The sequence below is a fragment of the Sus scrofa genome, chromosome 10 (genome assembly GCF_054392235.1).
Source record: "Sus scrofa isolate SSC_HxYL_T2T_F1_AM1 chromosome 10, Sscrofa_HxYL_maternal_Yorkshire_Landrace_v2.0, whole genome shotgun sequence".
Classification (NCBI taxonomy): domain Eukaryota; kingdom Metazoa; phylum Chordata; class Mammalia; order Artiodactyla; family Suidae; genus Sus; species Sus scrofa.
Genome location: NC_139392.1, coordinates 6,033,670 through 6,049,962, shown reverse-complemented (window position 1 = coordinate 6,049,962; position 16,293 = coordinate 6,033,670). Strand labels below are relative to the sequence as shown.

The 16,293-nt window shown below is 34.7% G+C and overlaps 1 long non-coding RNA gene across 4 annotated transcripts in view; it reads right to left on the bottom strand.

Moving 5' to 3' along the window:
• LOC102167499 (uncharacterized) overlaps positions 1-16,293 on the bottom strand; it is a 320,434-nt gene that overhangs the window by 295,882 nt on the left and 8,259 nt on the right. For 3 of the 4 annotated variants that reach the window (XR_014817275.1, XR_014817276.1, XR_014817277.1), the window contains exon 2: positions 8,395-8,472. This is a non-coding gene — a long non-coding RNA (uncharacterized LOC102167499). Of the gene's footprint in view, positions 1-5,967; positions 8,473-16,293 lie in introns of all 4 variants that reach the window. The other variant, XR_014817278.1, reaches the window with a different exon arrangement.

The window sequence follows — 16,293 nt, the reverse complement described above, 5'->3', positions numbered from 1 at the left end:
AAATATTTGAGGAAATGAACAAGTCGACTAACAGTCAGGGAAATGCAAACAAAACTAGAAAGGGTCAAGTATTGATAACAGTGTGGAAATAGGAGCACATATATTTTTATTCGAATTTAATTGGAATAATAATTTCTAGAAGTAATTTATGATTTTTCAGAAACACTAAGCCAAAGTTATATGAGGAATGCTGAAGGACTGATTTTTTAAATTGATCTCAGTTACAGTTAATCACTGTTACACAACTGTTACTCTTAACCCCTCCTACGAATCCGAGAAACTAACACCTGGTAGAACCTTATTTTCAGTCTTAAAGGCCCATCATTCTATCTCATGACAAATACAGCGTGTTTCCTATACTCTGCAAGAATCTGAAGACTGATCAAGCCATAGAATCAACCTGATTCTGACCTTAGTTTGTCTAACCAATAAAATCTCCAGGACACTTGCTGTCTGACACAACAGTATTCTCAAGTTGTTTTTACTTTGCAGTGTTTTTAATAAAGGGGATTTTCTTCTTCAATATTTATGATCCAAAAATACTAGTTTTTTAACCCACTCAATCATGTAGCATGCAAAAAAAAAAAAAAAATCATTGTAAAATAAACACTTATTGTGGTTTTTGCTTCTTGTGGCCCCAACTAAAGGAAAGATAAGTGTTATTCAAGAATAAAACATATAGGACTTCCTGTCGTGGCTCAGTGGTTAACGAATCCGACTAGGAACCCTGAGGTTGCGGGTTCGATCCCTGGCCTCGCTCAGTGGGTAAAGGATCCAGCATTGTCGTGAGCTGTGGTGTAGGTCACAGATGCGGCTCAGATCTGGCATTGCTGTGGCTGTAGTGTAGGCTGGCAGCTACAGCTCCAATTCGACCCCTAGCCTGGGAACCTCCATACACTGCAGATACAGCCCTAGAAAAGGGCAAAAAAGACAAAAAATAAATAAATAAATAAAATGTAAAAATAAATTGCATTATGTTCATATGATGGAATACTATCTAGAAGTTTAAAAAAAGCAAAAATGAATAGTTCTGTTTAGCTATGATAAATTGGAATAAAACATAAGTGAAAAGTCAATCACAAAAAAGTATCTACATTACACAGTTTAAAAAACACCAACTAAAAAAAATACATGACTATGGAAACCAACATACTTGGGGAAAAATAAAGAAAAGCAATGTGATTATCAAGACAAAATCTGAATAAGGTTTCCCACTGTGGGGCTGGGAAAGTGATGAGGGCAGGAAGGGAGACACAGGTGCTATTTCAAAGACAATGGTTACATTTAAGGTGGTGTCTTTGCATTTCTGTTCTCTACACCCACATCATCCATAAATATATGCGAATCTACATTTAAGAAACATCTGCAACAAAACTAAGATATTAACAAGAAAATAGTTATGCAGAGAGAGTTCGAAAAGAAGGAAGAATAGAGAAAGTAGAACAGATTACTTCATATAATTTTGTGGACTAAAAATGATTAACTTTGGGAAATCCTTTTAAAGCACAATCATCACTTTTTCCAACATCAGCATTTGCTTCCTAAGCTTCATCTTGTTCTTCAAAGGGCAATTCATGGTTAAGACCTAACACTGTCCATGGGACTCTATGTCCTGGAATTCCCTTACTGCTAAAAAAAAAAAAAAAAAGTCTTACAAAGCTACCATGTTTGATGCCTTTTTAATGTATTCTAATATATGATAGACTTCATGTTTAATTACCTTCCACACTGAAGAGAATTAAACAAATTCCATTAAATAAAGAATTCTGTTTATATTTTGTTTATGTTTTAATAGGGATAATTCCATTGATATTTATTTGTGACATTTAAAATGAAAAAAATAATTTTGTTTTTAGACATTTAAGGGTCTTAAATTTTAATATGGCCTACAATAATCCAATCGGACAGCTGCTCACTCAGAATGGACTAAAACATCCAGAGTAAGTGTATTATCCTAAGGCCATCCCACTACTATTAAGTACTGCATTTTGCCATTACCAAACTGAATTAGAAGCATGAAATCTTTTTTTACTGTAAGCAATAAAAGCAATTTGCCTGGGCCTATTACAATATGTCTAATTTATTAACCATACCTTGAAGTACAATATGCTTAATAATTTATACTTTTGAACTAGTTCTATGCGTCTTACTTTCTAAAGAGAAACATAACTGCCAGTGTATGGAAAAGTCATTATTCTAATTAGAAAAATACTGAAGGCTTAGAGTTCATTCAACAAATCAATATTTAATTAGCAACGTGCCAAACTGCAGATACCAGTTACTATATAGTGTATGTTACGAAAATGAAATGTTCGTTTATCACTGATGTAGCTATGAAGATTAGGTCACGGAGTCCCAAATAAAAATGGAATTAAGTACCCACATGGCATTGGCAGGTGGCCAGAACACTTCTTCTATATGACCTCAATAATGGAAACATGTCACCAGATTTCTAAACAAAGCCTTTCATCTTTTGTCATTTTTATAGCTGGCTTATATATGTGACTAAAAGTAGCTTAACAGTGGTAAAATCACGGGGTAGAGTTTCACTGACTTCCACTAATTCAGAGCCTTATTTTTTTTTAATATTCTAAGCTTTTAATAAGAAAAGACATTTAAAAGAAATTTGTTTTTGTGTTCTTCCTGGGCTTTAATGCATTTATAGGATTACCATAGATAATGAAAGCTATTATTTCTCTCGCTCTTGAAAAACAACTCAACATTAATGTCAGTTGAATTTCTCAGCATGGTGCAAGCTGGATGTAAAGGTAAAGACTGAAAAGAAATGAAAAACAAAGAAATGTTCATAATTTGTAAACTACACAGAAGGATCGATGATTACATCAATATTCTGAAAGTCTCATTATATATTAAACAGACTTCTTTAGAAATACTGTAAGCTAATGTATATATCATATACATATATATACACATATTTGTATATATACAATATAGTTAAATGTAACAGTCAATGAATGTATTTACTTAACACTAATACGATGCTGATTTACATATGGTATACTGAATTTGCATAGAAACCATTCTCTTACTTCTGACATGTTCACATGATATATGCTGCACAGAAGTTAAAAAGGTAAAATTAATGTACTGAACAGGCATACATGTTGAGGTAGGTAACTGAGATATAAGAATATGAATTGAGCTAAGTACTTTTTAATTTGAAATATGAAAATGCCAAAATAACTGATGAGAGGAGTATTAATCTGAAGGGGACTGACGTAAAGTACCTTGATGTTTGAAGGACAAGACAGAGAAAAGATGAAGAGATGCATAATATTTCATAAAGGAGGTCATATTCAATCTAGCAGTAAAGCTGGATTTAGATATACAAAGGGCGTTCTGTGACACAGGAGAACACAAATTAAGATATTCAGGCTGAGAAGTGATTATGAGCTTGAGAAATGTTAACTGTATGATGTGCCAAAAATAAAAAAAACAGGAGTTCTTGTCATGGCTCATCAGTAACAAACTCCACTAGTATCCACGAGGACATGGGTTCAATCCCTGGCCTTCCTCAGTAGGTTAAGGATCCGTGTTCCCATGACCTGTGGTGTAGGTTGCAGATACGGCTCGGATTCCATGTTGCTGTGGCTGTGGGGTAGGCTGGCAGGTGCTCCTCTAATTTGACCCCTAGCCTGGGAACTTTCATAGGCTGGGGTGAGGGGCAGGTGCAGCCCTAAAAAGCAAATAATAAACAAAATTTTAAAAACAGAAAATAATTAAATAATAAAATAATGAAATAGAAAAAAAAAACCTCGGGTTGTGGAAAGAGAACCTGATGTCAATGGAAGGGTAATAAATATTTTTTTTATTAGAAAAGCTCAAACCAGTATGGTCTTTAAAGGCGTTGTTAAAATTTAAAGATATGCCTTATATTAGCCACATTCCAACATAAGGCCATGCTTATTTATCTCCCTTTTTAACCATTTCAGCTATGTATTCCTCAACACACTTAAAAGTAACTGAAATGCATATTTTCTTTATTTTTTTTGTTTTTTTTTTTTTTTTGTCTTTTTGCTTTTTTTTAGGGCTATTCCCGCGGCATATGGTGGGTTCCCGGGTTAGGGGTCGAATTGGAGCTGTAGCTATAGCCTACGCTACAGCCACAGCAACATGGGATCCGAGCCGTGTCTGCGACCTACACCACAGCTCACAGCAACTCTGGATCCCCAATTCACTGAGCAAGGCCAGGGATCGAACCCGCAACTTCATGGTTCCTAGTCGGATTCGTTAACCACTGCGCCACAACGGGAACTCCAAAATGCATATTTTCTTAAGCATTAATGTTTAATTTCAGAAAAGAGCATCAGACACTATAGAGTCAGAAAACAAAGACAGGAGAGCCAAAAGATAAGAAAAATCTCTTTGTAGAGTAGTTAAGAGTTTGATTTCTAGGATGAGATTTGAATCTCTGTCACCACTTCCTGATCAACATACACATTCTTATCTGCATTTCCAAACTGATCAAAGGCATGTCATAACAGCATTTATTTCAAAATACTTTTGTAAGTACTATATTCATTAATAAACTTACTGTATCTACAACAATACCTAGTGAGGAATTCCTCCCCAATAAATATTGACATAGAGTTTCATGTTCTTTGTTTTTACAAGGTTTGGCTATACTGAGCAATTAAAGTTGACATAATCAACATTATAATTATATAAGGTTAGGTAATAAAAGGCTTTACCATAAAATAGCTGTCATCATCTTTTGCATTTACTAAAGGATTTTAAGCAATAAGTTTTTAAGATTTTAAAATTAAATTAAGATGCTTATGTATATCTTATATATAGGTATATATATATATAAAGATACATATCACCCTCCTTCACCCACATTTATATTAATTAATCTACCTGAATGAAAACAATGGCTAGTCTGTGCTCATTATGCTTCTTACTCCCCTGGTCTGGACAGCAAAGGACACAGGAACTGGCATAACCAGAAAGAATAAATTCACTAGACTGATAACTTGAGAAACAAAAGGAATAGTAAAGAAAATAATATTGCAGGAGTCTGGCTATAGCTAGAATCTCTGGGATATTACAAAGTTAGTTTTTATGACAGGTAGAGGCAAAAATGGGAATGGCAGGGGATAAAGTTTATGTTGATATATCTTTTAATATTTATTTTCTCAATATAAGAGTGTAATACTAATAGTTACAGCAGAAGTGAAGTGTGCTAAAGGTGACTGCTGTTTTGTTCATTTCCACTGAAATTTCAGAATGTTTATGTGCAGAAAGATTGATAAAGGAGAGATAAAATTATTTTAGATCAATAAAATAAGGTCTCTGAAAAGGGTAGGGAATGGAACCCAGATTACAATTTTACAGATAAAAGATTTTCTTTTCATTGAGACGGCGAATAGGAAAAAAAGATCAAAGACACGTTTCTTTAAAACATTTTTTGAAAGTGATATTTAAGTTGCATCTATGTCCTGAGATTTAAGTTTTTTTTAAGTCAGTGCCAATTCCGAAACTAGGGAGTAGGTAACCAGTTTGAAAATTTGAGGGGAATTGAGAATTTGAAACAGCTCTCATGGGGAATATTGTAAAGAAATAATTAGTGAGCAACAGCAGTGTCAGAAAGCATTAAGGACCCGGTTCATGCAGTACCAGGAATATATGATGACTACGAACTGTGCTGCTGTGTTACAGCAGTCTTTTCTTCAGAATCATTAACCTGAGTGTGTGTGTGTGTGTGTGTGTGTGTGTGTGCGCGCACGCGTGTGCATGTAAAGGCAGAAAATTGCACTGATCCAGGTTTGGGGTACTACCTGCTAATGGGCTAGAAGAAAATGTGTAACTGCACACTGAAAGTGGAACTGAAATAAGGAAGAATGTGCAAAAGGAGTCCATGGAGAGTCAGAAAGTACACCTCACGGTTTAAAAAAAATGTGGATTTAATTAAGGGAAGGAAAAGAAATTATCACGGCGCAACACATGCTAGGAATAAACAGCATTTCTTATGTTAACACACTGAGATTTCCAGATTAGTACCCAGGAGGAGCTCCAGTTGCAGCAAGTACTTCCTACGTCTCGTCACTGGAATAAAATTGTGTATACAGGTGTTTAACTAGAAAAATTTGAATAGGACCTAAAACCAAAAACTGAATAAATGGAGATAATTATTTGGAGTAAATCTGTTTTGAAAAAGTCTGTAAGTATCATTTTATTGAAGACCACATGATAGGAAAGGTGTTGAAACATAACTATTTAAAGATAATCTACTTTTGACAAGTTGATGTCTGATTTGGAGTCATAATTCTGAATGTCCCTATTGGACTACAAACCCTAAAGATATCCTGAACTGTTTATTTCTTAGACATCACTTTATTTTAACAGGTTTACGTATCACCAGAGCTGGCCCACGTAATTATTAACCCAAATTAGAAATAATTATTTTATACAGACTAATGCCACAATTTCACTACTGACTCCAGAAATTTTCTATACTTATTTCTTCTAGAAGACATGTATAGCTAGAAGATAAACGATCAAATTGCATACATAAGCATCTAATTCTAAGTGTAAGGAAAAGGGAACTTTGAAAATTCGTGTAAGTTGAAAGATAAAACTGCAAAACTTTCTGTGAAAAATGTTTGATATAGGGTACCTCACAATGAACTGGATTTTTATTTTTAACAGTATTTCATACACTTTTTTACAGTGTTTTTATACGTTTTGAAGGCACTTAATTACAGGGATTCAAACAGCCACGGTCTTTTCAGGACTAAGCTTATGGAATGTATTTTGATATTTATTCTGTGGTCCTTACAAGTCACCTATGAATTATCTGACTCAAAGCTACCATATCCAAAAAAAGAAAAGAAAAAGTAAAACCCAGGCCATAAATCTCTCCCTCTGCAGGATGTTTGAGAGAAATATATGAGATAATTTATTAAGATTTCTTCCTACAGTTTCTGGCACAGACAACATGGTAAAATATATGAGAGCGATTATTATTTTCTACCACATGTTAATTTTATATACTGCTACCAGATTCCTTAATGCACAATTAAGGATGAATTATAAACATATCAAACCCTGAGTACAAAAAATATGAAAGAACAGTTTGATTCTAAGAGATTCCCTTGGTCATTTACCATTGCCACTGCAGTGAGAAACAGAATGAGTACTCTCCATCAGGAAAGTTGTACTCTTGATTTTTTTCACTACTGCAATATCTAGACATTTTCCGCTCAAGAGAAAAAGACTGATACTATTTTTATGGAGAAAGAAGCCTTCATAACCCATGTTCAGTCTGAAGCAGAGAGGTATGTTCTTTTTCTTCTCAAAACAACGCACTTTGCTTACTGTTAAAATTATTTTTGAAAGGCAGATTTGTACAACACGCTTGGGAAATTTTAAAATATATTCTACAGGGCAACAAAACCCATGACTTCTGTTTATGTTGAGTTCCTTAAACACAGACAGACATACTTTGGCAAGTAGAGAAACATAGTGTGAAAATGAGCCATCAAATGATAAACAATTTTGGTAACATAAAATATTACTATTTGCAGATAATAATGAGACATTCTATTTAAACTATTTTATTTGAACAAATGTAAAGAGCATGTATAGACTATATGCATGTCCCAATATATTCACTTATTTTCTTCAAAGAGATGTTCTTAGAAACATACTTTTTATCTAAGGAATTCTCTCACATTGCTTTTTTTAAAACAGGAATCCTTGAAATTAACATACAATCCCTTGACTTACGTAATTGAAGAAGAATTCTGACATACCAAATTCACTTTAAAATGAATATCTGCCTCACAGAATAGCTCAATGCTAGCTTTATCATTATTTACTGTCAGCTACAGTAAAAGATATTATTTCTGAAATTTTATGATCAGAGATTTCTGGTTCGAAATGACAGCTGGTTTGCAGGCCCCAAGGGAATCTTCCGCAAGTATTCATTAAATACTGATGGAGACACAGTGAAATATTTTTAAAACTGTAGCAGCCTTCTACAGTAATTCTGACAGATAACCTAATATTGGTATCTTGGATGAATTGACACTGATAGGAGATAGAGTTAGATGGAGGAAAAGTGGAAAGATAGAGAGCCAGCCTTCCACACGATGGCTGTATCTCTCGTCTTCTAAAAGCCAATTTTAGAAGTGTTAAGGTGTTTCGTTATTCTACTGTTGCTGATCACCTAACTGAGGCACAGCATCTCTGACAAGCAGAGACTCTCTTGAAAACACTGCTTTGGAGCTGATCCCTGAAACAGAAATTTTAAGTCACCGCTAATAACTGGAAGAACACAAGAGAAAAGAGGTGACAGCAAAGGGCATTGTGAGGCGAGTGGTGCCTCCCACGGGGGAAACTGCTTTAAGGAGAGCAAAGAAAACATACCCTGGTCGCAGCGCTGGCTGAGGAGCGCAGTCCTCGCGGTACAGCATTGGCTCAGTGTTTGGCTCCACACCAGAAAACCTGGAAACAATGTTCAGAAACACACTTAATCAAAGCAGAGCGGGCCCAGACGAGGAAGAACTGCCAGGGAGGGGAATTGGACTGGGAACTGCGCACATCAACCTTCCCTTCTGTTACAGATTTGAAAATAGAATCTGGAAATGGTGCCAGTTAACAAGAAGTGAATTCAAGGTCAATTTCCTGACCTTACCTATTAAGACATGAGCCAGAGAGATCTTCCCATACAAGGGATCAGAGCGAAGGAAAACAAGATGAGTACTAAAAAAAATACACTAATGAAGCAAGGGAAACTGAGGAACAGCATAATAATAAAGAAATTTACTGCGGTTCTAGATAAAAGTATGGAAAAGTTGTGACTAGAATAATGTGACTAGAATCATGAAGGTAAGTGCATACTGATCATTTATTAATCTCTATGTATTAAACTATATTCAATAGAATATATAGTATAGAGATAATTTAAGCAAAGAATCAGAAATACACACTTCAACAAACATGAGTGATGAACTCACTGATAACCACATGAATAAAAACTATGGTAACAAGAAACTCTTTTTCCTATTACTTTGAGAGGAAAATTTTAAATATCCACTTTGATGAAAATATGATAAAAACAGATACTTTCAGGAATTGTTAAAGTGGATAAATAAATTGCATTATGCTCATAAGATGGAATACTATCCACAAGTTCTAAAAAGCAAAAATGAATAGTTCTACTTAGCTATGCTAAATTAGAATAAAACATTGAGTGAAAACTCAACCACAGAAAAATATGTACATTATATATAGTTTAAAAAAAACAACTAAAAATATATGATTATTGTTGCTAACTGAATACTCAAAATTGTGAGGAAGTATACAAAGGAGTAAACACATTTGAGAAAAATAATTGGAACCTCTGGAAAAAAAAAAAATCAAGACTTTTCTGCTTACTCTTTTGAACTAGGAATAGACTAGTCACAGACTGCTCTTCCTTACAAAGGAAAAAAAAAAAATCAAATGGGGTGCTTTTTACTGGCCTGGAGAATTTCTCTATAATTTTAACTGTTTTGATTAGATGCAGTTCAGTTTTCAAATATAAAATTACCCATGGTTACCTCTAAGGGTACAGAAGTATAGAGAGTTATAGTAAGAAATCACAACCTGCTAAATATCTATAGAGACTTAGAACAAACAAGTTCTTGGAAAAAACAATTAATGAGCCAACCAGCTAGACAAAAATTTCCTATTTTAGCTATTCATGAAAAAAGTGGTCTATATTGAAAGGATTGTCACGCACTCGATTTATTTATTTATTATTATTTTTTTGCTGCACCCACAACATACAAAAAGTTCCTGGGCCAGGGACTGAACTCGCACCACAGCAGGGACCCGAGTCATAGCAATGACAACACTGGATCCTCAACCACAAGGCCACCAGGGAACTCCCCATTCTATTAATTTAATATGGTAGGTGGTATTATTAATTAAAACAATTTTTTTCATAGTTCCCATTGTGTCTCAGCAGGTTACAAACCTGACTAGTATCCATGAGGAGGTGGGTTTGATCCCTGGCCTCCCTCTGTGGGTTAAGGATTCCACGTTGCCGGGAGCTGTGGCATAGTCCACAGGCAGGCTTGGATGTGGTATTGCTGTGGCTCTGGTGTAGGATGGCAGCTGCAGCTCCAATTTGACCCCTAGCCTGGGAACTTCCATATGCAGCCCTAAAATGCAAAAAAAAAAAAAAAAAAAAAAAAAAAAAAAAAAAATCTGACCGGACAATTTTAGGTTTAACCTGAAGATGTCTCTTCTGTGGTGTTCAAGGGTGATAAAACTCTGCTTCCAAATTTCCCATAGAGAAGGATTATTTACACTTCTCAAGTACTCCTGCTGTGTCATTCTGACGCTAATGGAATTCATGGGGTCCAAGAGGGCTTTATTCTTATCTGTGGCCTCAAGTCTCTGTATCCATATTAAATACAAACGACCCCAAAAACATCTTCATTCAGCAGCCCAGGTCTCCTCTGACAGATGAGTACACATTCTCATTCTGAGTAACAGTCTAGCACATTCTGGATTTCTGCAGTTGGCCCTTTTCACTCAGGTTAGAGAGCCCAGAAACTTGCAGTCGAAAAGGCTCTCTACCTTCAGTTCGAGCACTTTAGGCAACTGACAGGGGATACTATATTGAGATTACTCTCACTGTATTATCAGGAGTCATTTCCTCATCTGGTAAACTCAAGAAGGACTCAAATTGTCATGAGTGACAGCAGGGAAAGGCAAAAACTGATTGCCAAGGCACTGGAAGTGGCATTAGTCAAGTCCCAGTAAGTGCCAGCTGGTTTAGCAGCCAGATGCTGCCAGGTCACACAGGGACCAACCCTTGATAAGTGCCAGAAGATGAAGTTCTCAGGTCATTCAGAAAGGATTCTGGTGTTTCTAGTGAATACCAGTAAAGAACCCTAAGTGAAAAATATTTGTATTTTACGTGGTTTAATTCCAAGTTGAAAAATATCTGTTCTCCTGTGTATCAGTCCTAAAAAGAGAGAACATGTCATAAACAAAAGCACATAAATTCTAATTGAAAGAGATAATTTCCTATGATTTTCTAGAATCATTTGTAGAGTGAAAATTAATGTATCAAAATTAATTAAGGGAATGTAAAAATCCAAAGAGACGGCTATGGTAGAGAGACAGGGAAAATACAGCCCTTAAAGTATTTCAGGAGCAGTTTCAGACAGTTTATTCCAAGATTTCCAGGAGCAGATAATATGCACATCCTTCAAACTGACACTTGAAAAACAATCAAAATGTAAAACAATTGAAAATGTAACAGAAAAAAAATCTGATTCACAATAGTAAAGCACTCCATCAAATGCAGAGTAATAAAATTAATAAACAGTAGAAATTATAAAACTTAGGTAAACACCATCAACAAGATTAGGGAAAATGAAAACCTATGTAAATATCAGCACATTAAAATGCCCAATTGTTCCAAAATGATTCTAAAAATTCATTGAAATCTTCAAAAATGCCAGTGTTCTTCATACAATTTAATAAGATATTTGCAAAATTTCTGGAGATTAAAGTGCATAAGATACATCCAAATTACTGCTCTACCTGCTGCATAATAAATAGGTATCCACCCATTTTACTCACCAATTATCCTCCTGATGCTTAGGTAGCTTGTCTCCAGAAAGCATAAAATGTATTCAGTGATAAATGGCTCGGTGTGTGATGACTGGCTGGGTCACAAGGTACAAACAAATGTTACTAAGTGAAATGGCTTATACATTGAAGGAATGGCTTCACCAAGTGAAATCTAAGTATTATAGCTCCCACTCACCACACACGTGAGCTCTGGTTTACTTATGCTCATTGGGACTTGGACTGTTTCAGATTCCTAAATTTGGCTAGTCTGAGGAGCAAAAAGCAGTTTTTCATAATATTTTAATTTACATTCATCTGATTTCTAGTGAATTTGAGTTTCTCAACATACTCTTGTTCTCTGCAATTTTGTCCACTTTCACACTGCATCTCTTGCCTTTCTGGAGTTAATCTGTAGTTTTTTTTCCTCATACATAATGATTATTTTAATATCAATTTTAGAATGATTAAACGATGACTGATTATTAAAGTATGGAACTCATATACAAACATCTAAGATACATATCATATGTATGAATATACACAAAATGATTATGAATATTCTAAATATTTAGGTGGTCATGTCATTGAAAAGTATCAACTCAAAGTCTACCAAAGACCAATTTTAAAAACCATGCCTTCGGTTTGGAAATTCTTAAGATTAGTATAATGAAATTTACTATCCTTCTTCATCTGGTTTGAAATTTTTAAAAAGTCTAAGAATATTTCCCAACCTCTGATGAACAAAAATAGCTTACAATATGTCTTCTTTTAGAATCATACTTTTTTCTTTTACACTCAGGTCTTTATTCCAACTATTGTACACTTACAGGTTTGGAATCAAAGCATTTGGTTTCATTTTACTCTGTATTTTATGTCAACTTTCAAAACACAGAAATTGACAAGCTATATATCATTCTGTCCTATCACACATACATTTGACAATAGTCAGTCAATTTTTTTAAAAAAGTGTTCTAGTTTTTATTTTCATAGTAGCATTGTAAATTTCAGTGATTATTTTGGAAAGAAATATATTCAGATATATTAAATCATTCACTCTAAGAACATTATTGATGTCATTATCTAGTTGGTATTAAGGAACATTTAATCAAAAAGAATATAAACTTTTGCCTTCGAGATTCATATTATAATAGGCTATTTCTTATATATATTCAGATATTTTATTTTTTCTTTTTTTATTACTCAATGAATTTATCACACCTGTAATTGTACAATGATCATCACAATCCATTTTCACAGGATTTCCATCCCACAACCCAAGCACATCCCCCCAACCCCCAAACTGTCTGCTCCAGAGACCAAAAGTTTTTCAATGTCTGTGAATCAGCATCTATTCTGCAAAGAAGCTCAGTCTGTCCTTTTTTCAGATTCCACGTCAGTGAAAGCATTTGATGTTGGTGTCTCATTGTATGGCTGACTTCACTTAGCATGATAATTTCTAGGTCCATCCATGTTGCTAAAAATGCTGGTATTTCATTCCTTTTAATGGCTGAGTAATATTCCATTGTGTATATATACCACCTCGGATATTTTATAATCAATAAATATGTATATTTTTCAGCTTTCTATAATTTTTATATATAGAAATCACATTTTATTTGTAACATTTTAACAGATATAATTCATAATATATATCATTTTAAAGTATAAATTTAAGTGGTTTTTTTAAAATTTTATTTCAATTTTTGTTTTTTTGCCTTTTCTAGGGCCGTACCCACAGCATATGGAGGTTCCCAGGCTAGGGGTTGAATCTGAGCTGTAGCCGCTGGCCTACGCCACAGCCATAGCAATGCAGGTTCCAAGCCGCATCTGCAACCTACACCACAGCTCATGGCAACACAGGATCCTTAACCCACTGAGTGAAGCCAGGGATCAAACTCGCAACCTCATGGTTCCTAGTTGGATTCATTAACCACTGAGCCACGATGGGAACTCCTTAAGAGGTTTTTAGACTTAACAAAACTATGCAACTTTCACCATCAAATTTCAAAACATTTTGATAACCCCAAAAAGAAACTCCATGTGCTCACTACCCCTAGCAACCACTAATTCACTTTTTACCTCTATGAATTTGTCTCATCTGGACATATCTTATTAACTGAAGCATAAACATATAATATGCGGCCTTTCATGGCTAGCCTTTTTTACTAAGGATAATATCTTCACAGTATACCATGCTGTAGCACCATTTAGTATTTTTTCTTTATAGCATAATAATATTCCGTAATACGGACTTTCAGAATTTTGTTTATTGGTCCACCAACTGATGGACATTTGGATTCTTTCCAGTTCTGGACTATGAATTATGCTACTATGAGAATTCGTATGTAAGTATTTCTGTGAATATGTTTTTAATTTTCTTGGTATATACCTGGCAGTGGTATTGCTGAGTCATATTTTAACTTTATATGTAACTTTTGCAAAATAACTGCTGTATGCGAGTCTAATTCTGCTGCCTGCTCTGTCTCTTCCTATCATACTTTTCGTCTGTTATTATTCCTTGTAATTTTTTGTTGAAAGCTGGACATGAGGAACTGAAGTAAAGAGATCTTTAGTGGGAGGTGTTATCTGGCTAGAAGTTAGGTCATATTTATTGTTAGCAATAGCTGTAGGCATCTAGGTTAAAATTTGCCTTAGTGTCCTTGTTTTTTCCTTCCCTTTTGTCTTGGGTTTCCCTGGAGACTCATTCTTAAATAAAACATGGTACATGTAGATCTTTCAGTTATAACCCTCTGTTACTATATAGAGTCCTACTGATATGGTGGTAAGATGTGTGTGTGTGTGTGTAGGGGGAGGGAGGGGAACATTCTGAAGTCCTCAAATTGGATATTTTAATGAGCCTGTGTCGCTAGGCTGTGGCCTTCACAAACGTGTGTTTTTTTGGATATAATTTCTCCCCCAGAGAGAAAGGAAGGCTACAAGGACATGGAGTTGGATACTTCCGTTCTTTATGCCAGTCAGATGTTGGTAACCTCAGTTGGTTAGGCTCCAGTAACTCAGTTTTCCTTGAGGGCAGACCTTGTTAAGAACAGAATGCTCTGTCATATTTCAAAATATCAAAACTTCCCTCTCCCTCCTGGAGGCATAGGTGGGTTTTGATTGTTTGTTTGCTTAATTTGTTTTTCCTGATCTAAACTGTGAGACCCTAGAACAGCACTTGGAGGTGAAATACACAGAAGTGTGGGGATTCCCCTAAGAATGGACTGCCTGGAGTTTTTAATTAAATTTGCCCACACTGAGACTACAGCAATTTTTCAAGTGCAGTTTAAGTTTTCCTACTCTGGGTCTGGCTCCATCAGTGGTGTCTGTGCCTGGAATTCTCCTCCTGTATGTACTGTGTATCCCCCTATCTGTCTCTCCAATCTGGAAGCAGTGGTTTGTCCTATAACCTCAATTCTCTGATGATCTAAGAAGAGTTGTTAGTTTTCAATTAGTTCAGCTTTTTTCTTCTCAGTATGCAAGTGATAATTTCTAAGCTCTTTACATGCCAGACTAGACTTTAACTCTTTGAGAAACAAGCAAACTTTCTGTAAAATAGCTGTACCATTTTGCATACAACCAGAAATATATAAGGGTTTCAATTTCCCCACAACCTTGTCAGCACCTACAGTTACCTGTCTTCATGATTACAGTCATCTTAGTGGGTGTGAAATGGCAATCTATCATAGATTTGCTTTGCCTTCATGATTTTGAGCAGTTTTTCATATATTACTTCTTCCTTGAAAAGTTTTCCATGTAAACATTTTGCCCACTTTTTAAATTGGGGTATTTGTTTCTATTGCTGTTGTTTTGATCTGTAAAAGTTATTTATATACTCTGCATACTAGAACTTTGTCAGATATTTGATTTACCATTTTCCCCCATTCTATAGGTGTCATTTCACTTAATGGATATAGTGATTTTCAGTATAAGAGTTTTTGATTTTAATAAAGAATAAATTTACTTCTTTTTTGGTTGGTATGCTTTTGGTATCATATCTAATAAACCATTGAGAATTATTAGGTGATGAAATTGACCTATGAATTATTCTAAGAGTTTTATAATTTTATGTCTTACATTTAAGTGCTACATTTTAAGTTGGTTTTATATATGTTTTGTGAGGTAGAAAACAACTTCATTCTTTTGTAGGTAAGTATCCAGTTGCCTCAGTACAATCTGTTGAAAGGCTAGTCTTTCTTCAATTTTAATTATATTAGCGCTCATAAAAAATCATACTGCCATGAATTTGTGGATTTAATTGGGGGACATCAATTTTATTTCAGTGATCTGTCTCTTTACGCCAGCATCACACATTCTTCCCTACCGTAGATTTAAGTTTTGAAATTTGCAAGTGTGAGTCCTTCAACTTTATTATTTTTCAGGTTGGTTGGGTTATCCCTGGTACCTTGCATTTTTATATGAATTTTAGAAATATTTTTAATATATTTTTCAAAAAAGGGCAGCTGGGATTTTAACAGCAATTGTGTTAAATCTACAGATCAACTTGAAGAGTACTGCCATCTTAACAATACTAAGTTTTCCAATCTATAAACCCCTGGTTGTACTTTCCACCTATTTATATCTCCTTTAATTTCTTTCAAATGTATTCTGTAGATTCCTATGTAGAAGTCTTAAAGTTTTTCTGTTAAACATATACCTCCATAGGTTATTCTTTTTGATGCTATTATAAATGAA